Here is a 21428-nt window from a genome sequence, read left to right as displayed (position 1 = left end):
TTAAGCACTCTTACTGCCTATACTGCCACTACAGCAGAAGGAAGAATCTGATGAATGCTATACAAAATATTAAGTATTTTCTTTCCCCTTATGTGCTGCTGGTGACAGTAAGCCCCACAGATACCAAATGAAGAGCTATGCACAGCAGCAGCAGGTACTTCATGCTGTTAGCATGGATTATTTATCCTTAAAATCAAATGAAGCCATTTATTAAGAATATGCTCTCTTAGATTAATTGAATTGCCCTGAAAGTCGACTGCATCTATGTCTTTTGCTGTTATTTTCTTTTTTTGTTTGTTTTTGCAACCCTTTAGTTTAAATCTTAGCACAGTAAGAAAGGAGCATTGCTTTCCTCCTTTTTAATGGAATACATATGTGCATGGATGCTTACAAACAGACTAATAGATATACATTTAAGAACTTTACTTTCTTTTTTTTGTTTGATTGTTTAGCTTCAAACTGTTAGGTAATCTGAGGGGAGAGTATGCCTCCTGGAAGGGGATAATCCAGCAACCCAGAGAGACAAAGAATAGGGCATGGAGGCTTCCAGCCACCAGAGCATCTCATCCACCCATCTCCACCTCCTCATTCTATGGGGTAGGATTTCATTCACCTCCATGCAAATAACTTTTCATGGCCATCATTTAAAAAAGATGTAATAACAATACAACCTCACTGCTTTCCCTCCCACCAGCACACACAGCTGTGAGTTTCTATTAGAAAGTAAGGAAACTGTAGTCTCAGGTTTGCTGGCTCGGCTCTGACCTAATCATTTTTCAGGCTGGTATCTCCGTGGTTGGTACCAGTTCTAGACCTTAGAAGCTGGGAGGAAAAGGATTATCTATGAACTGAAATTATGATGTGATTGTGGTATCAGCAGGAAGGATAAGGGGTATCAGGTAAAAATCTGTATGGAAAAGCCTGTAGGGATATCTAGGTGTCCATGAAGTTGTTCAGCCTGAAGATACCAAAAGAGGGGACAGCTTAGTTCTTCCTATTAACAGAAATGCACACCTTTTTCCATCATTGCCAACTTCACCCTCCTATCCAAACCTTTATATACTTTAGATAGGTTTCAGGCCTGCAGCTATGTTAATAGACCAGGTTGTGGCTCCTACAACCTGAACAATTATTCCATTTGTTGGTACTACATACAAAGGCTGGGATTCTCTCCTTATAGTATAGGCAAACCAGTGGGGTACTATTGATTTAATACCTTCCAAATCTAGTTGTGAATCCTGGATTCTAGTCATGATTTTACTCTGCTTTCTCAGCATTGACAAAACAGGGGAAGGAAAATTCATACTGAAAAAGACGAAATCATTCTAAGGCCACTAAGCTATCTAGCAAGAGGCACAAGATGAGAGCAGAAGAGATAGCAGTGCACCCAAAGGAAATGCTGGAGGCAGGTGCTGAGACCTATGGTATCTTCAAAGGGAGGTCATTTAATTTGGGGAGAAGCTGCTGAAGGAATTTGGACATGCAGATGGACTCCCTGAAGTAAGGATGAAGGGACGGTGTGGATGCAGCATTTTGATGAGGTAAAAAATGAGAAGGGAAAAGCTCAGAGAAGAGCCAGAGGTGACAGGCATGCAGATGGAAATAGGAAATGTTTTAGCCGTCATACTGAAAGTCACAGTTGCATTTAATGCCAAATTAGTCAGAAAATAGAAAACAGAGAGGGGTGTATAAGGCATCAGTACTGAAAACTTTGGTGAGCAGGAATGGTGTTGCAGCAGAAATTCCCCCTTCTGAGGGAAGAATGAAGTGTTTGGTTTCATCCTGTGAAGTCTGAGCAGCCGTAGAATATCCAGGGCAGAATGTCAGCAAGGCAATCAGACATGGTAGGCTGAACTGAGAGGGAGAGGTCAAATGTACAAAGGCATGAGACACCCCAAGGAATAGAAGAGCAGTCTGCACTGAGTTCTGAATGTTGCTGGAGTGCTGGGAGGGAAATGCTGGGAGAAGCTGGGTGAGGAGTGATCGAAGTCCCAAGATGGGCAAGAACTGGGAGGACAACAGAAGTGGAGGTATTTTGAAACTACCGCAGGTATTGAGGGGGATGAAAATGCTGTCTGAATGTAAACATGGGAAGGTGGATTATAAACTTCTAGACAACGGGGAGCCTGAACTAGAAGAGATCCAGATGCACTGAGTGTGTGCAGTGCTGATAATCTCCTGGTATGTACAAAGTACTTCTAAATGTACTGTGATTTCAGAGGTTTCTGGGAGAGCCATTGAAGGTGAAATGCTTATGAGCAAGAGAACAGTAGTTATGGGGCCAAATAAAGGGAGAACACAGTGGCTGGATTTTATTTAGTGTTCGTACACTGAGTCTGAATCTTGGCCCCTTGCAGACATCTGAGCTTGGTTCTGAAGCACTGTTCAGATACATCTCTTCTTTACTGTGGTGAGAAAACTGTTGAAGAGTAGAAAGTATCCCAAAAAGATCTGAGTAAGTGAAGTGGGTTACTATTGGTTTTTGTGCAAAGGATCTGGCAAGAAAGCTCAAGTGGAAAGCAGTTACGTAACTGTGTATTGGAGGAGAGGGAGAAAAGTGCACAGAGAAAAGTGATTTTTATTATCATGACAGACCAGTGTTCTCTGTTGAGAGTTTTGCAACTCCATTCACACTTCTCCAGCAGATCTCTGGGAAGCTTTGGACACATCTGTCTGTGTGGACCTCAGTTCTGGACCTCAGTTCTGTAGCTGTAAAACTGAAATGATGGGATTTTCTTTCATCTGCCTTCTGTGAGATCTTTTTTGGAGGAAAAAAAGAGCTGCCTCTTGCTATTTTTGCATATCTCTATGCCTAGTGCCAAGAATCATGGGGATCAAGGATTTTGGGTCTTTATGTACAAGCAAAGTGGACATTTACATAATATTAAGAATACATATACCCAAAAGATCTCATTCAGAGTTCCTATCCAGTACATATATCATACAGTGCCACAATTCAGATTTTTGCTGTTTAAATGGCAATTCTTATCTTGTACATACGTGTTTGAAAATCAGCATGGACTGAGATACTGTTGCTGTAGGAATGTAGAAAAACATTTGTTTTTCTGATGTCATCTCTTTTCTAGAATTTCCAGAGGTAAATATTTTTTTCAAAATTGAAAATGTATTTGTGATAACCTGGAACTGAAGACTTTCTGCTATTGTTTCAACTAGAAAATTTGAGAACATTTACTTTATCATCTCTTAAGAGACCGTCTCTGAGGTGATTATTTTGCTTCTCACAAAAGTAACTACTAAATGAAATAATTATCATATAGAAAAGCAGTAGTCCTTGCAGAGGACTGTGTATAAATGTAAGTTTTTCTTCACTAATTCTCACACTATATCAACCAGTAGCTGCTCTTCCATTACCACCTCCAGAGCATGCGCAGTATGTGGCTATGAGGCACTGCAGTCATTTACGACTGTACCTGTTCTATCTCCTAAAATATTTTGGAGAATAAAAAAAGTAAACCTCACAGAATGGATAAGCAGAAAAGAAAACCAGCACACCTGGTCCTGCTGTGAAGTGTAGGAAGCTGAAAAACATGCTTTGGGTTACAACAGCCCATGTAATTATGCAGTGTGTGTCTTTAGTCTCTGAGGGATAGTTACCTTAAAGAAAGGGGGAAAAAAAAGGCATGAGCCTTTCACTATAGGGTGAAATATGTCTGCTTGACAACACAGATTATAAAATAGAATAGGTTTATTTTTGTAAGTGTTTGATTTGAGATGAATGTGATGCTGTGGCAAAGGAAGCTGGTGCAGTTGAGCAGATGCCAGTGGTGCCAGGAGTCTGACAGCGCACCTTGCCCCCACCAGCATCACTTTCTGCTCTGAAAGATGAGTGCCCTCAGCATTTTGTAGGACGAGATAAATATTTATTTCTGGTAAGAAAGATTAGGGTTTACCATCTTCACTGGCACAGTGGGATCAGTCCTTCACCTTAAGAAGCTTGCAGTGGCATGAGCTTTCCTTCATATGGCCATCCCTCCAGGAACTCCATGACAAGTCCATGAGCTGCTCATGTGCCTGTGGCAAAAGTGTCTGTCCCCAGAGTAAAGCAGCTGTGTACTCCATGTGTGTCCATTCAGTGAATGGTGAGGGGCATTTTGCTGAGAAGGTTGCACTGGTAGTCACCCAGCAGAGCTCTGGGATTGTCTGAGAGAGCCCCAGAAGATGCCTTGGTCCAAATATAGTTTACACTATTGACTGAAACAATGAGAAATGTGTAGGTAGAATTATAGGTAGTTCATTTGGGTAAGTGAGAGTATGGGTGAAAAGGCTGTATGCAATATCAGGTGCCGCAGGGTAGAGGAACGTGACTGTGGTGACAATTAATTCCCAGCCAGTGCTGAACTTGTGCAGGATTTTCTGTTCCACCTGAATGTATATAAGTTTAAGGGATCTGATGGAATTCATCACAAGGTATCCGGAGGGCCAATTTCATTGCAAGACCTCTCTCAGTTATTTTTCAATGGTCTTGGGAATCTGGAGACATACCAGTTGACTGGAAGCTGGCTAACATTGTTTTAATTTATGAGAAAAGCAAAAAGGAAGACACTGGTAATTACAGGCCTGTCAGCCTATTACTCTTACTTGAATGCCTAGTAAAATCATGAAGAAAATCATGCTGGGAATTCCTGAAAAATGTCTGAAGGACAGTGTGGTCATTGGTCACAGTCAGCATTCGTGAGAGGAAGATCCCATTTAACTGATCATTTTCTTTTATGAAAAGATCACCCATCTAGTTGACCAAGGTTGATGTTGTCTTTTTTGGATTTCCGTGAAGTTTTTTGATACTGCTCTTCACAGTATCCTTCTGAACAAAATGTCCAGCACACACCTAGGCAAAAACATAATGCAGCTGCTCAGCAATTGGCTGATGGGTCAGGCCCAAAGGGTTATAATAGTAATGGAGTTACATCAGGCTAGCAGCTAGTTACTAGCAGAATTCCCCAGCGCTCCATTTTAGGGCCAGTTCTCTTTAATATCTTTGTAAATGACTTGGATGTAGTAGAAGGTATTTTGGTTAAGTTGGCTGACAATATTAAACTGGGAGGAACTGTTGACTCCATCGAGACTGGAAAGTCTTACAGAGAGATCTAGACAAATGAGAGAGCTGGACAATCCCCAGCTGCATGAAGTTTAAGAAGAACAAGGGCCATATTTTCCATCTGCAAGGGGCAACCATGGCTATACAGGGAATAAGATGCTGGAGAGAAGCCCTGCTGAATGAGATTTAAGGGTCTTGTTCAACAGCAAGTTGAACATGAGTCGACAGTGTGCCCAGGAAGCCAGGATGGCCCACTGTATCTTGGATTGCATCAAGCACGGCATTCTTAGCCTGTCAAGGGCAGTGATTGTCCCACTCTACGCTGTGCTGTGCAGCCTCACCTTCAGTACCACGTGCAGTTTTGGGCACCACTGTACAAAAAGGGCATAAAACTATTAGAGAGTATCCAAAGGAGAGCTACAAAGATGGTGAAGAGCCTAGAGGGGAAGATGTATAAGGAGAGACTGAGGTCCCTTGGTTTGTTCAGCTAAGCAGAGACCTCACTGCAATCTATGGCTTCCTCATGAGGGAAGTGAGGGGCAGTGCTGATCTCCTTTTTCTGATGACCAGCGATAGAATGCGAGAGAACAGCATGAAGCTGCATCAAGGAAGGGTCAGACTGGATATCTAGAAAAGGTTCATCACCAGAGAGTGATCAGGTACTGAAACAGCCTGCCTAGGGCACTGGTCATGGCACCAAGTTTGTCAGAATTCAAGAAACATCTGAACAACTCCCTCAGACATATGGTCTGATTTTTGGTGGTCCTGTGTGGTGCAAGTATCTGGACTCAGTTATCTTTATGGGTTCTTTCCAATTTGGGATGTTCTGATTCTGTGATTACATCAAGCTTATATAAACCCATGACTCTGTCCTGTGTTTTAGGATGAAAATGCCTATGTTCCCATGGGAGAAATGTAAGCAGCCTCTTCTGGGCTGTATCATTAATGTGAGAAATTTTAAGAATAACAACAACAACAACAGAAAAGATGGAATTGCTCACAATGGCTCAAACTCCTTTTGTTTTTATTACACAGTGTTAACTTATGAACACTGATAAGAGGCCACAGCAATTCCTGTTGTCCTTAGAGTGCAGGCAGCTGGCATGTTTCAGCCCCGTCTTTTCTAATTGATTTCTCTCCTTTAAGCCATAACTCCACTGCCATCATTTGATAGCATCTTACCACCCTATCCTCTGTTCAGAGAACCAAGTTGAAAGTATGGGGATACGTAAGCTTCTTAAATATAAACATCAGGTTAACACTGAATACTCAACAAAAAGATTGGTTCCTTAAGGGCAGTCCGAAAAAGGAAAGTAGATGCCTGTGAGGGTGATGAAAGCAATACAGCATTTTCTATACTTAACAATTACGATCTTTTCTAGGTATTTATTGTATTTCTGAATAATATGTCTAGTTTTACATCTTCTGTATCACGTTAAATATGTCAGCAATACAATACAGAGCTATTTGTTAAAATGCAAAGGGCCACAAGCTCTTTACTCTTAAAGAGAAGGCAGTGTGTAATAAAGGGGCAAAGTGCAGGGGGCGGCACATGTAATGGAAGGGCAGACTCTCTGCTTGTTCTGCTGTTATCAGAGCATTTGAGACCATCTGATATCAACCTGCCCAAACAAGCTTGGCATTCTGCATCTTCTTGCGTCATCCCTCTGTCCTATTTTACGCTCTGATCCCTGCCCATGTGTGCAGTTAATTTCCTCTTCTGTGTTTTTTCTTTTCTGAGTGCATCTCTTACTCCCTTAGAAATGTTTTTTTTTTTTTTTTAGACGATGGTTTGCCTAGGTGGCTTGTTTCTCTTTTTAAGACTTGGGATTCTTCAGAAGTAAATGAGATTTATAGAAATCAATTTTTTGAATTAAAATCAATTAAAATCAATTTCTGGAATTTTGATCATTAATAACATCACTGCCAGTCCCAGCCAGACAGCAGGAAAATATTGGTTATGTGGGGAAGAGATCGGAAGAGAGAATCCAAATCAGTATTCTGTCACAGGAGAGTTCTTCCTTTCTTCTCTTTTTGTTTCATACTTTCAATTTGCAACTGGTGCTATTTTGTATCAGTTCATGCTATTATAATAGCTTCTGCCTCTGTTTAGAAATAGCTAATACCACATTATGACAGGGTTCACTTATGGGTTCCTTGACTAATGAACCAAACCTATTCTTTCAAGTATACTGTTGTATATATAATGCTATCACTCATTGATATTACCTCAGCAATACAGGTTCTGTTGTAGTGTATGAGTTTATTTCTTGATCCATTTCAGTGGCTTGTAGTAAATGCATAGCTCTTCCTTTGCATCTCCTACGATTGTCTTGCTTGCAATCAGACAACATTTAGCTTCCTTTTGGCGTCGTCTTATTCAACCACTCGTTTGCCAAAACAATTTCAGTGTGATTGTGTATGATACCACCTTGTAACGCTCTGCTGGGATGTCTGAGAGTAACTGCATGTGGTTGTAGGCTGGTAAGTTGATGGTGTCAGGTCTCACACATCATCCGAAGCAGATGACCCAGCATCAGGGCACAGGAACAATTGAAGGGGAACACCAAACTGTATGGTGGTCAAGTGTGCAGTGTGGTCTGGAATTTGCAATCGCTTTTTTGGAACGTGAAAGGTGCTGTGACATTTTTAATTCTCTGGATGGATGCAGCAAAGCTGCTAAGAGGTGAAGGCTGGGATGTACTTGGAGGCCCCACATTTTCCTTTGTGAATTTAATTTGTATGCTTAAGGAAAAGTAATGATATTCTTGACATCGCTATGAGCTGAAAACTGTCCCCTCACTTTTTTGGGGGGGCTCTTGTGAGGTGACGTGAATCTCCACTTGTCTGTTGCTTTTTGTCGTAATGTCTCAGGAAGGATTGGGTGGAGGAACAGGGTAATGTCTGATCTTGTCACTGTTGTGTCTCCATGACTTCCCTGGCTTTTGGTCCAGTTTCAAGCAAGATGAGGTAGATGTAGTAGAGCCTCTACCTTTGGCTGAACCTCTTGGATTTAATAGATGTTTTTCTTGTTACTCTGAAAAACACAGGATAGTTGAAATCAAAAGTAAAATCAGTAATTTTGAAGTCATCTGCTGTAGCTTCTTTGAAATGACTAGTTGTACCATTCTGACTTATTTTTGCACAGGCCACTCTCTCTAAAAGATACCCACATAGTCATGGAGCCCAACTACCACCATGAAGATGTGCTGTTGAGAGACAACTCAGGGACCATCACTGTTTTTCTCTTGGGGAAAAAGCTCAGTGTGAAAAACTGCTACTAAGGAATGACCAGACCTGACTGACAGTCTTTGGAGATTTTCTTTGCATAGGTAGCGGAAATTTTTGAGTTTTGAAAATACGACTCCAGAATAAAAGACAAATATTTGCCCATATTTTTTTTTTTTTTTCATAGAAGAAAACTTGTGTCAAAAAATGTCCCAAGAAAAGAAGAGAGTAGTTATCTCCATATGTGTGTTTTGTACCATGCTAATCATCATGAGAGACACACAGGCTCCAAGACTTTGGTCTGTGTAACTGAGATTTACTATCTTACCCATTTCTGCAACCAAACTTGGAGAAGTGTTCAATGTAAGCTACATGCCAGCTCTCTGTAGCCTGAGATTTGCTATTTAAGATGTGCAAAGTCTGCTCCAAAAGAAATATCTCCATTTTTATTATGTGGGCCCATAACATCAGAGATGAATGCTGGTGGTATGTCAGTAGAGGTTGAAGCTTTCCATCAATATCCCATTACATTGTGTTGCTGTGTGACAGATGGCAGCAATGGGGCAGTCTGATAGAATGGCGTCTGACACGGAAGAGAGTATGAAGCAAAGGTGTGTCACTGAATTCTTCAGTGTGGAAAAAAAATGGCACCTACTGATATTCATCAACACTTGCTAAATGTTTCTGGAGACCCAGCAGTGGCTGTAAGTGAGGCAGTGGGTGGTGCATTTCAGCAGTGGTGACAGTGACATGAAATACAAGCCACGTTCTGGGTGGCCATGCACAGCTGTTACACTACAAGATGAGGAGTGTCTCAATCAGCTCATCTGCTCGTGAATTGGCTGATGGTGGTGACAGTGTTGTTGTGGCTGTAGTTCATAGCTGAGAATTTGCTCTATCGAACAGTGTTAGTGTGCTCTTTGTATCTGTTATAATTCCCATGGAAATAAATAGGAGGCATTACTGCACAGCAACCTTTTGTGCTGGGTTTGAGCCTAAGGTATCTGTAGTTTGGGATTTTTTAGAAGGGATGTAATGTGTACATCATATCTTCTCCCCTTCCTCCCAGCTGAGGAGGTTTAGTCCTGCAGTTCAGCTGACACCCTCCCCTATCACTGCTTAAGTGAAGGATCTTGCCCTCTGTCATCTTTTGCGTGACTTTTTTCAGGCCATTAGTCTAATAGCTTTGTGCGGTGTGAGTATAGGGAATAAAATTAAAATGGATAAATAGATCCAGTTATTTAATTTATTTTGAGATTTTGATGGCAGAGAATGCTTTTTATTTCACCTTGCCTCCTAAGAGAAGTTTATTATCTGAAAAACTGGAAAGTAATGGCATTTAAAATCCTTTCCTTTTAAAGGTCTGGAAGCATAGAAAGAGTAGTGATGGTAACACTGAGAAAATCAGGTCATTTCAAGAAAGGCATGCCCAAGTTTTGTTAGAAATAGTTGATAACCTTCAGCAGTGGGCTCAGGGATGTACAGCTGTAACAAGAATGCCACTGTCCCAATTTTTAGCTCTTTTTACACAGATTCAATAATCAACAGATGGAAGTGTTGGTTAGCAGTCTTGAATGTGACTGAGACGTTAAGTAAGTAGACTAGTCATTAACTACATCCCAACAAATGAACCAGGTCTCAAAATGCCACTTGGGTCTACTGCATTCACAGGCCATCTATTAGAAAGCGTCTCTGAAGTAGTTGTGACCCATATATCCATATCCACATAGACCATATCCATGGTTCCTAATGTCAGTGGTCCATGTCATAAACACTATGGCACTGGTTTTGTCTCTTTGCACATCCATTGGGTGCAGCTACTTCGACATTTCCGATATTCAAATGCTATTGTAGCACCAGCACTGTGGGTTTTGTTGTTTTGTTTTGTTTTGTTTTTTTAATGCTGAAAACTTGAACTCTTCCTCCCGTACACCAGCAAAGCAGGATGCTCTCCTTATACTAGCACACCGGCTTTATTCACTAAGGAGCCTTGAAATCTGGGTTCAGACAGAAGTAAAAGCCAGGTGCAGAGACTTGTGTGTAACTTAGGCTGTTTGAGTCTGAAGCATACCCAACTGAGAAATGTCACTCAAAAAAGAGTGGGATGACTGAAGTTTTCATTAATATTTACAGCCCCAAGGTAATTGTTTGCTGGTTTATAGCCATAAGAGTTGGAAGTTGACTTCCAGCTGTCTGCTGTGGTGCTAAAGATGGGATTTTCTGCCTGTTCCAGCATCTGAATTGAGAAGCACAATTTCTGCCCGTCTGTTCTCTGGCTGCCAGTCTTTGAGTCCTCCAGCAGAGGTTGGAGGTAATTAGGCACAATACCTAATTGAGAAAGCAGGGAGGGACTCATGAGGTTTGGTTATGCAGCTTCCCTTCCCTCAAAGACTCTCCCTATGTGGCAAGTGTAAACAAGATGAGATTCAGAAGGTTTTTCTCTTCTCTTTCTTGTGTGTCTCAATAAAATACAGGCTGCATTTTGTCTGCATTGTTCAACTCTAGGAAAGTGCTCGAGTTACTAATGTAGAATTGACTTTCTATGCATTTCTATCATCATGTAAACTCCATTCTCCTTATGCTGTGCATGGAAACCCATCAGCCTAATAGGAAATGCAGGGATCCTGCAGTTACAATCGACTGATCGATCGCTCTGCATTCGTATCAAGTTGGCAGAGCAGCCAGTTCAGTAAGCTGAAAGGTGATTTTCAGCTCAATAATAATATATTTTCCAGCATTGCACAAGGGTTTGAGAAAGACACTTCAGGATTGCTTTCATTTGAGTTCGTTTTCTTTTGTCAGTTTTTCACCCTCAACCTCCTTTACAAAGTGATCTCTGTGATAAGTACAAAAAGTAAGAGTTAAAATTGCAGGTAAGGTAAATTCTGTATGAAGATGGGTGGTAATTTTAGAAATGAGCTGCTTTGAGCTAACACAGTAATTGCCTGTGATTTGTAGACAAAGATGATGATGGTCTTCACACGCTATGACAGTTAATTTACTTAAGTTATCTGCATTATGATTGCATTTTTTGTTTACCAGTCTCTATTTGTATATGTTTGTCTGTAGGTACTTTTAAACATATCTGTTTTGTCCTTTATTAGTTTGTTTCTCCCTAAGCATCACCACAAACCTTGTGAAGCTTGAGTTCCTTGGCCAGATGTCGTGGTAGTGGCCAATCTCTTGCTAGTGAATCTAAAACAAATGCTGTTTAAGTAAAGAGGTTTTTGAAAACCAAGTGTGTGTGGCAAAGACTCCAGCTTAGTTGAAATAGTGTACATGCAAGTTTGTTCAGCTTTCTCCACAATCTAACATTTGACTTGATAGAAAGGAGTCTCTGGTACTTTCTTGTACAAACACTTTGTCCAAAAGAGACTGGTACCTAAAGTTGAGAACGTTGTGCCCCCTTGGATTATATGAACAGAGGCAATTGAAATTGCCAAAAGCTTTCTTCTTTTTGTTAAATGTCTGCTTTGTGGCAGAATCTTGATAAATTTGAGAGGAAACCTTCAGCATTTAGGGAAGACAGATTTCATCAGTTTGTTATTTGTCCACTGCCAGCGGTGAAAGGGTAAAAGAAGATAAGTGTTTTACTGTAATGAATGTCGGGTTCTGGTTGGCTTTTATCTTATTTCTGTATTGAAATGAAATCTCCTGCAGATGCCTGCTACATTTACCTTCATGATATTGCAAAATGAATATTGCTGCCAATTTTGTGGTCAAGTGGCTCTTCATAGGCACACTCCAGTGTGCTTCTGAGATGTTCCACTCAATTCTTGGCACGCAAGATGCCTCTGGTTTCTCTCAACCACCACAGAAAGGGGCCATTCCCATTACTGCAAATGAAAGCACCCATTAAGACCAAACTGTAAAGTCTTCTCCACCAATTTGTTTTTTTCTGTATGTGAATTTTAGCATGCCCTCTTACAGCTTTGGCCAGTGAAATCCTCTGACCTCAATAAAGAGGCAGGTTTTAGCATGCAGTCAACATGTCCAAGCCCCATATGAGAAGGATCACACATAATTAAGTTCACCTTCCTTCCTCTTTCCCCTGCTTGTCTCATTAATGTATTCCTCACAAGGAAAGAGCAGAGGGCCCTATTTTTCCTTCATTTGCCAAATTTTGACAGATAAAATATGATCCTAGTCCCCAAGATGATCATCCAGTCACTAAATGGCTTGGTAAGGTAACCTACTACTTGTGACCTTTGCCTTTTGGTTTGGTATGGTCAGTGTTTCAAGTGTTTTTCTCTGCCACCATTATTACCGTGCATAAAATTGATGGAACTATTTCAGTAGGTTTTTCAGTGTTAATGTTTTCTTGATTCCTTGAGGTATTTTTTTCCCTTTGCTCTGATTTAAAATCTTTCTCATTTTCTGAGCTATTTCTGGTTTCTGACCTGGAATTATTCATGAACTTCAAGCTATGTGCATAGATCCTTTCCTTGACTGTAATGTTTCTTAGGAAGGTATAAGCAACTTGATAACTTGATCAGCTCCATCGTTTTAAAGGCAGGATAAATATAGCCTTATATGGTCCACCGTAGTCAGAATAAACAAAACTCAGAGCCTTTCCTCTGAATCTGTGGGGCAAGAGAAATACCCCATAGATCTTAGCAATTGTGAGACATCCTAGATGCTAAAAAAAGGTGAAAAAAATGGAATCACAGTTACGAAATCCACACAGAAATACGTCATATATTTTAGCCAGCAAACCAGCATGCTTTATTCATGACTTTAAAGGAGCTGTTGGTGTTTTCTCCCCTCTGAATATTCAGCTCTGAAACTCAAATCTCTACCGCAAGGGCCTAAACAGAAATTTCACCTCAGCCAAAAGTCTAAACTAACCATCATTTGAATCAATAAAGGAATTCCTATCCTAACGTATGTTGGAGAAAACTGTATGTAGTTATTTTCAGGTACTGAAAGTCCTTTTAATTCCTGAACATGGATATATGGATACAAGCTGTCTCTACTGACTTTTCTTCCTTAATTTTTTTGCTAGGCTCTTACAGATTTTTGTTTCATTAATACTCATATTTATTCTCATATCATCTTATTGGAAGTAATTCCACCCTGGGAACAGCATTACAACTGTTAAATCTTATAAACTCAGTGGTGCCATCCTACTAGTATCATCATAAAAATAAAAAATGAAGCTTTTAATTACTTTAATGGCCAGAAGAGAAGGAACAAGTTACCTACCTTTAAGAGCTAGAAAGTTCAAACCATTTCCTTGTAAACTCTGTGCTGAATCTCATGGGAAAAAGCAACATCTATTTCTGTTCTTTAAAGAAGTTATAGGAAGTTGGCCAAGAGGAAAAGAGTAATTATACCAAATGCACGCTTATAATGAGCATAAATATGACTATTAAGGAAACATAAAAATCAGTAACAAATTTAGAAGGCCTTTTAAAGTGCACATCTTTAGTAAGACAAATTAAATTATTGGATATTCCTACTTTTAAGAACTTCAGAAGATAAAGATCAGAAATTGTTCACTTGATCAGAAGGTCTCCTACAAAATTAGAAGCACTTACAATATTTTTTTCTAGACTTTCTCAAAATAAACGGACAGCCTTTAGCACCAGCAGTCTCTTTGTGGAAAGGCTGAGCACTTTGCTTAGGGAGAACTTCCCACTGACTCCCGTTGTACAGAGAGCAGTGCAGGATGCGGTGCTGTGTCTGCCTCTGTCCAAATGGCAACTAGCAAAATGTAGCCACAAGCCTTCAGGCCTCCATGGAACAAATTCTTTTCTTGGGTTCCTTTTATATTTTGCAGCTCTACAGAATTTGCAGTTCAGGCTGGTATAAGAGAGAAATCCAACCATGAAAATGTTATCATTACCAGCTCCTCCAAGAAGACACTTTAATCAGTTGCAAGGCCTTCACTGAATCAAAATGTGTAAAAATATGAACTAGTTCTTCACTGGAATACATTTCAGAGTTGAAGGTACATGGATTTCAGTGCTGTTTATTCTTGTTGAGTGGATTGAAGACTTGCCTGCAGGAAGGCAGCTTCTCTGCTTCCATAGCACTGAGTTTGGAGAAGAATTTGAGCTACAATTAATGAGGCTTAATTCTGTATTTGGTGAGCTAGAGGATGACTCAGAAGTGGTTAGGACTGCCTCTGGGGTTTAGCAGCACAAGCATCTGTACAGATGCAGCCCTGTGCCACTGTTTACAGTCCTACCACAGTTAGTGGTGTTGCAGAGTTTTAAGTAACATGAGGGTCACCAACACCACTACAGCAGCATTGCCTTGTAACATTTCTTTTGTTGCACAGTGTAGAGCCTTGAATTACAGACAGTCCTGTGTGAATCATACTCAGCATTCTCCTCTGAACTTTTTGGTGTTGAGAGATTTATTCTCATTGTAAACTTTGCAAAGTACTTTCTAAGAAGGTTTAAAAAGTAGTAATTTTTAATATTATGTGCATGGCTTAGTAGGCAATTCGATTCCATCTTTTAAACAGTTGGTTTTCAGTCTCAGAAGCTGAATGGATTGAATGTGCACTCATCCAGCTCCTGATCTGCTTGTGCTTAGAATCTGCTTAGTTCTTCACATGCTGAAACACTTTTGGGAGAAGAGTCTTTTTGCTCACAGGTGACTGTCCTGACTATTGGGAGCCATGCTTCCATTCATTCTTTCTTTCAAACCCAGTTCATCTTCACAATAATTCAGTAAGAGAGATGGGAAATACTCTCCCATCCATCACAGTACAAAGTCCACTGGTGTTCCCAAGGAAATGTTGGGAACATGGGCTTGGAATTTCACAGGAGGATGAAAGAAGTGACCCTCTGGTTCTCCTGTCTCCCAGATAAGTGTTCTGTCTGCTCCAACAGTAAGTCCTTCCTATCTCATCATTCTTCCTCTACTTTCCTAAGAGCACAAACTATCAATCTCCTCTCTTTTCCATTTAGGATGGGTAAAATTCCCCTTCCTTTTAAGCTGAAGCTTCTTAACAAAGCACGTATTCCTGGGATGTGTGGAATTGCTTCCATTTAGGCCTAAGAACTCAGATTTGCTTGTGCTGGTGCTTTTCTTCTCTTGGGTGCCATTTGGTTGTGCTGCACTCTTAGTGGCTGCTCCTCATCCCCTTTTGGAGCAGCTGAGTCTCTACATATTGTGTCAGGTGCCTGAAAGAGGTCTGTGGGTTCTGTTCCTGCATCCAGGCACTCAAAAGCAAGGTGCTGCAGCACTGTTTGTTGAACATAGCTCTAAATCTATATGTAATAAACACTTAGGAGGTGGGAAATGCAGTGAGTAATGAGAGCAATAAAGCAAAGACAAAACAGCTGAGATCAGTGAAACGCAACGATCCTTATTTTCTATAATTACAGCAATTATGTAGCTATTAATGACATAACCTGATAAAGCGCTTTTGTTGCCAGCCAAAATCCTGTGCATTATCTTAAAGTAAGGGAAATGCTTGGTGTTTTGAGAGATTTCATACCAATAAAGACCTATTTATAGTGTAACCTACAATACAGTATAGTTTGCAAAGGCTAAAAAATGGCTTTCGGATTGCAATCGGCATGAATAATTAACGCTTTACGTCAAAGTGTGGCGAAGTCGGAAGCAGGGTCCTAAAGGGATTGGACTTCTAAAGATATTCATTGTGCTTCTGTTCTGCCAAGAGAAATATAAACACTGAGGTAGAAGGATCACAGCAGAGAGCAGAGCTGTACCATGGTCTGATACCTGTGCTGAAACGGGCAAACATAAATGGTAAGAGATTCAGTTTACGCACGCAATGTAGAGTGATGGCACACCTGGGGAGCGGTAATAATTGGCAGTGCTTTAGGAAGGGGGAGTGCTACTTAGCATGCAAAGAAACGCTACTGACAGTCTCTTCATGGCTCATAAACCCACTGTGCCAGCCCAGCCAGTGGCATTACAAATGCAGACTTCCAGTGGGAGCTGTTGTCAACCAAAGAGCTAATCATCCCCGTCTGGCAAGACTGCCTTCAGCCTGCTGTATGCCATGCCTTGTCTTTCGTTGAGAAGTTAGGGAAAGTTTAAATGGGTAATTCAAATAGTAACAGGAGGGCTGCTGAAAATTAATTCCAGGTGCGGAGGGAAATTAAAGAGAAATAACAGTACAGATGATAATAGAAGAGCAGAAAATGAACCATTTTGCTGGAAGAAAAACAAGGCGTTATTTTGTTTTGTTTTTTTTTTTAATTGAAAGTGTTCCTGTTCAGGTAAAGAGAAGGCATCAGTGCTCGGCAATTAGAGTAGTCGTTCAAGTTTCCTGTTATTTCAAAAAGACATTGCCCTTCCACATTTTAGGTAGAACAGAGGTTTTAGAGAAAGGTCTGTGCACTCTAAAGTGAGGAATGCTCAGTATGCGGAGTATAAAAGAAAACTCAAAACAGTAAATGCTTGGAAATTAATCTGTAGAATAAGGACTGATTGGCTGTGGATTGGGAATAAGTATTGTGGTTTTTGTTTTTGTTAATATATATACAAGTGTTATCCTTAAATGAATGGCATTTTTACTCATTTGCATATGTAGAGCCAAGATCATTTCCAGGTTGTTAATGGAGATTTGTATAAATATAACAGAAAGCACAATTTAGATATTGGTGTTTACTGGAAAAGCTTAAAATCTAACTTTGTGAACTGCCTGTTAAGACATCAATATAACTGAGTATGAGCAATGATGATTAGAAATGGTCAATGAAAAAAGGGTGTGATTATGAGCAAGGAAGGAAATATTAAAGATCACGGATGGGATTGGCGGGCTTCAAAAATTGCTGTGTACCTGAATGGGAAAACAGTGGCTTTTCTAAAATGAAACCTGGACCATATATATTGGCAGCATTAACAGAGGCTGTGATTCCCAGACAGACACTGGAATGACAGAACTTGTTCTCTGACAAAACTGAGTACAGTGTGTTTTCTTTGGGAGGACCTAGATCTGCCTCCTACACTGCTCAAAGCAACAAAATAGGTGATGTTTATGTTTCTCACTGGACCTTCTGGAAATCAGTGTCCTAATGAAAGATGTGGGAAGTTCATAAGAACACAAAGAACATGTCCAACTTGGCCAGGCCTCTTTTTCCTAGGGCTGGTAAATTGACTGTTATGAAGAAGTGGTTTTCACAGTGCTTGTCCATGACTTGCTAATTTTGTCCATCTGACAATCATGCAGTATGTTTCAACCAGTGAAACTTAAAGTGGCTTTATTTTAAAAATAATCAAAATAAAGGTTATCTGCAAAATGAGAAGAAAAAAAAATAGGGAAAGAAATCAACTTTCAGACCTTGTAGATTTTTTAGGTCTCAGAAGTATGTTTTAATCAATTTGGCAGCATTTTTTTAAATCACAAATTATTTTAGATTTGTGGTGCTTTTTAAAATTAGAATCACAGGTCTTTAAGCCCTCCAATCTATATAAACTTTATATGTCTTGAAGTTTACAGTACAATCTTAAGAACTTTTTCACAAGCAAAAAAACAAACAAACCCAATCTCTTATTTAGTTTCTCCATTGCTATTCTGGGATGACAGCTGGGACAGAAGGAAGTGAGAGTGGAGAGCATCACCCTCTTGCCATGAGTGCAGGTACCAGTATCCTTCTGTTTTTCTGCAAGATCTCTCTTGCAGGTCCTGCAGTAAATCAGAACAAGTTCCCAAAAGCACAGAGAATCAGCATCAAAAGTAACCTGTAATCATCACATTTGTGGCACCAGGCTAAAGACAAGACCTCAGCAGTGTGACTCCAGTGTGACACCAATGGACGCACCAGTTCCCTTTCCTAGGTCAGCAAACTGATCAAGATGGGACTGCCCTTCTCTCTGAAGGCAAAAAATGTTTAGGCCTGGAATGGTTTGCACTTGTGCAAGTACCACCTTTTTTGGGAACAGCAAGGGTGTGAAACCAGCCCACAGAGCCTGCTGTCAGCAGTGGGTGTCACAGCCCACAGATAGTCAATAGTCATTAGGAGTCAAAAAGGCAGAGAAACCTGGCCAACTCAAAGGAAAGATGCAGCAGAAAATGAGTGCTCAAATCTGGCTTTTACTTCTTGCATCATGGTCTGATTTTATTCTTGCTGTATTAAAACTGTCATGGCTTTATGCTAATGTGCTTCGTTCCTAGCCAGTGATTATTATGCTTTGAATTAGCATCGCTCTTGAGAGTATTTTGCATAGGGAGAAAAAAAAAGAAAGGGGTAGTCCTTCTGAAAAATAGGAACGAAAGGAGAAAGAAGAGCTGTTATTTGCATTAACTCAGAGCTGTGTATGTTTGGAGAGGATGAGGGAGAATGGCCACATCTCTTCATGGCTGATGGAGAACCCAGCAAGGCTCCTGGAACAGATCCACGTAGGACAGAATACTGAAATTCACAGAACAGCAGTCAAAACATGGAACTGGTTTTGACACCTTTTGGCTTTTAAGGAACCCATCCCTATGGGTAAATTCCTTTTGACTCTAGTATTCGTGTTGCCTGATGGTGAATCCATGCTAGTTTACTCTCAGCAGGAGAAACTTCCTGGGGGCAGTGAGAGCACAGCTAGTGTGCAGCACAAATATGCTATATGAAATAAGATTTTTAAGGGATGTTATTTCACCTGGAAATGGCCTTGGCAGTGGTAACTGGGACCAACTCTCAAAGAGCTGTGCTGCTCTGAGGTTTAGTAACTGTGGGGTTACTGTGGTAGCAGAAATGTTGTCTCAGTGAGGGGCATGGGAGAGAGGGCAAGCTGCAGGAGGAATTTCATTATATTTCAGCTGTGGATTTATGTAGCAGCAAGCCTAATTCAGCTGCAGTAGTCTGTCATTTCTAGTTTGTTCAGTGGGTTGCCTCTACACCCCTTGTACCTCAAGCAGGACAGCAAAGTCAGTACCAGCCCACTGCTTTTAGCAGCATCTGTGTAAAATCCCAGCAGTAGATCACAGTGTGGTCTTGTGCTCTTTGTAACTAGAGGCATCTTAAAAATAGAGGAGATGGGAAAAGGTGTGTTCTCTTTGGATCTGCATATAGAGTAAGTTGATCTATATATACCCCTTGCAGGTCTTTGAAGCCCTGCATGTCCCAGTGAAATCAAGAAGCATAAGGAAATACCCAGTTCCTTCTTTTTACCTTCACAATAATGTGTGTTCAGCATAGCCAGGTGACATGCAGCCTTGATGCAGCATGTCCTATCCCTCCATAGGACAGTACCTTGTAATGGGTTGTCCGTATAAGCAGGAATTTCTCTAGGCAGTTAGGCACAATATGAAGAGCTGAAACAGAATTAAATGTTCGACCAGACTTCCTTTTTTCCCCTCTGTTTTTAATTGGAAAAAAAAAAAAAAAAGTTCTCAGAGATGTCTGTTTCTCTCCATTGCCCCGAAGAATAGATGTTTTTTACCAGTTCTAGGGATACACCTTGACTCTCTGTCCTTTTGGCCTGTGTCTTTTCTCAAAAAACTTACAGGCGGCTGTATCTGGCGGTGATATTTTACAAGAAAGAGAATTGTGTTGCCAATGTTAAAAAAAAAAAAAAAAAAGCAAGAACAAAATAAGCAACCTCCTTGAAAAACCTGAAAAGCTCAAATAATATTTTAGTTTAGAGATCTGATAATGGGATTTCCTTTATGCTAGAGGCATCTCTCTTGGTTCCCACGAAAGCCAACCTAAATTTGGCACACTTAAAGCCTTTTAAAATTTTCCGTTGAGATGCACAAGAATTTGACAGCTAAAATCTCTGGTTTGTTCTATGGCGTAGGTGTGTTCATCCCTTCAAAGCTCTGTTCTTGTTGAGGCTCCAGAGCTTGTGCTCACGACTGAGGTTAATCCTTAAATACTGCTGGCAGAATGAAAACACTGAGCTGCTGACTTCAGAATGGTGTCAGTGAAGATCTATGTTCTGCCTTTATTAATCCAGACTGCCTTTTTGCAAACCACTCACCTCTGTTTTCCTGGCAGTGCTGCATTACAACACAAGGCTGGGAAATGACAGAACAGTTCAGTTGGAAGGGACCATCAAAGATCAATTAATCCAACAGCCTGAACGTTCCAAAGCTCACAAAAGTTACAGCACATTATTGAGGACATTATCAAATGCCTCTTGAACACTGACAGGCATGGGGAAAGTACCACTTTTCTAGGAAACTTGTTCCAGTGTTTGACCATTCTCAACAGTACAGAGAAGTTTCCTAATGTTTCCTAGTCTGAACCAGCCTATGTTGTTCCTGCATGTCTGCTGTTGGTTACCAGGAAGGTGCAGAGCCTGGCATCTCCCTTTGCTTCCTCTCTTCAGGAAGATGCAAAGAGCAATGAAGGCCTCTCGGGCTGTCCCATATGGAGAAGAGGAGGTCAGGTGTTCTCCACACCTCCCCCCAGTACATGCCTTCCAGCCCTGTTATCAACTTTGGTGCCTCTTGCAGGTTCTTTCAAGTACTTCAACATCCTCTTTATACTGTGGAGCCCAGAACTCCAGTACCCAATGTGATGCTCCATCAGTGCTGGCCCAGTCATGGAATAATCACTTCTTTTGGCCAGCTGGCTGTACTATGCTTAATGCACCCCAAAACATGCTTTGCCCCTTGGCTGCCAGGCACAATGCTGCTCACACTGAGCTTGCATCCCCTTGCATCCCCTTGCCCCTCTCTGCTGAGCTGCTCTCCAGCCACTTATCTCCCACTCTGTTCTTGTGTCTGGCATTGCTCCATCCCATGTGCAGCAACCAGTGTTTACCCTTGTTGAATTTCATTACATTGATGATTGCCCAATGCTCCAGATCCCATTGAAGTCTAGAAAGACTGCATCCACCACCTTCCTTTCATCTAACAAGTGGATGGCCTTATCCTAGAAGGAGATCAGATTTGACTTTCCCTTGACAAATGATACTGTTGACTATGTCTGATGATGGTTTTCTTCTTTACATGCCTTTCAATATATCCCAGAATCTTCAGATTCATCTGTTGGTTTGTTTAAGTAGAGTCTTCCTTGATGTATTACAATGTAATGACTGCAGAATTTTTATTTTTTTTTAAACAACAGAAGTTCAGTGAAAGTCTGTAGCCTCTCCTTAGAAAATTCAGCTCTGACTGTGGACTGTGTTAAAGTTCTCCAAGTCTCTAGTTTTAAAGACTTAGAAGGAGGGGATTGGGTTGGCAGAAACATAGGAAGGAACCTTCTGGATTCTTAAC

At 40.7% G+C, this 21428-nt stretch overlaps 1 protein-coding gene across 8 annotated transcripts in view; it reads left to right on the top strand.

Annotated features, from left to right (window-relative positions):
• The window catches only part of PHACTR1 (phosphatase and actin regulator 1), a 296676-nt gene that overhangs the window by 151705 nt on the left and 123543 nt on the right, over nt 1–21428 (top strand). The window lies entirely within an intron of this gene.

This window comes from Phasianus colchicus, chromosome 3 (assembly GCF_987193195.1).
Source record: "Phasianus colchicus chromosome 3, bPhaCol1.hap1.1, whole genome shotgun sequence".
NCBI classification, from domain to species: domain Eukaryota; kingdom Metazoa; phylum Chordata; class Aves; order Galliformes; family Phasianidae; genus Phasianus; species Phasianus colchicus.
Note: the sequence above shows the minus strand (reverse complement) of the source record. Positions and strands in the feature narration are given on the sequence as shown.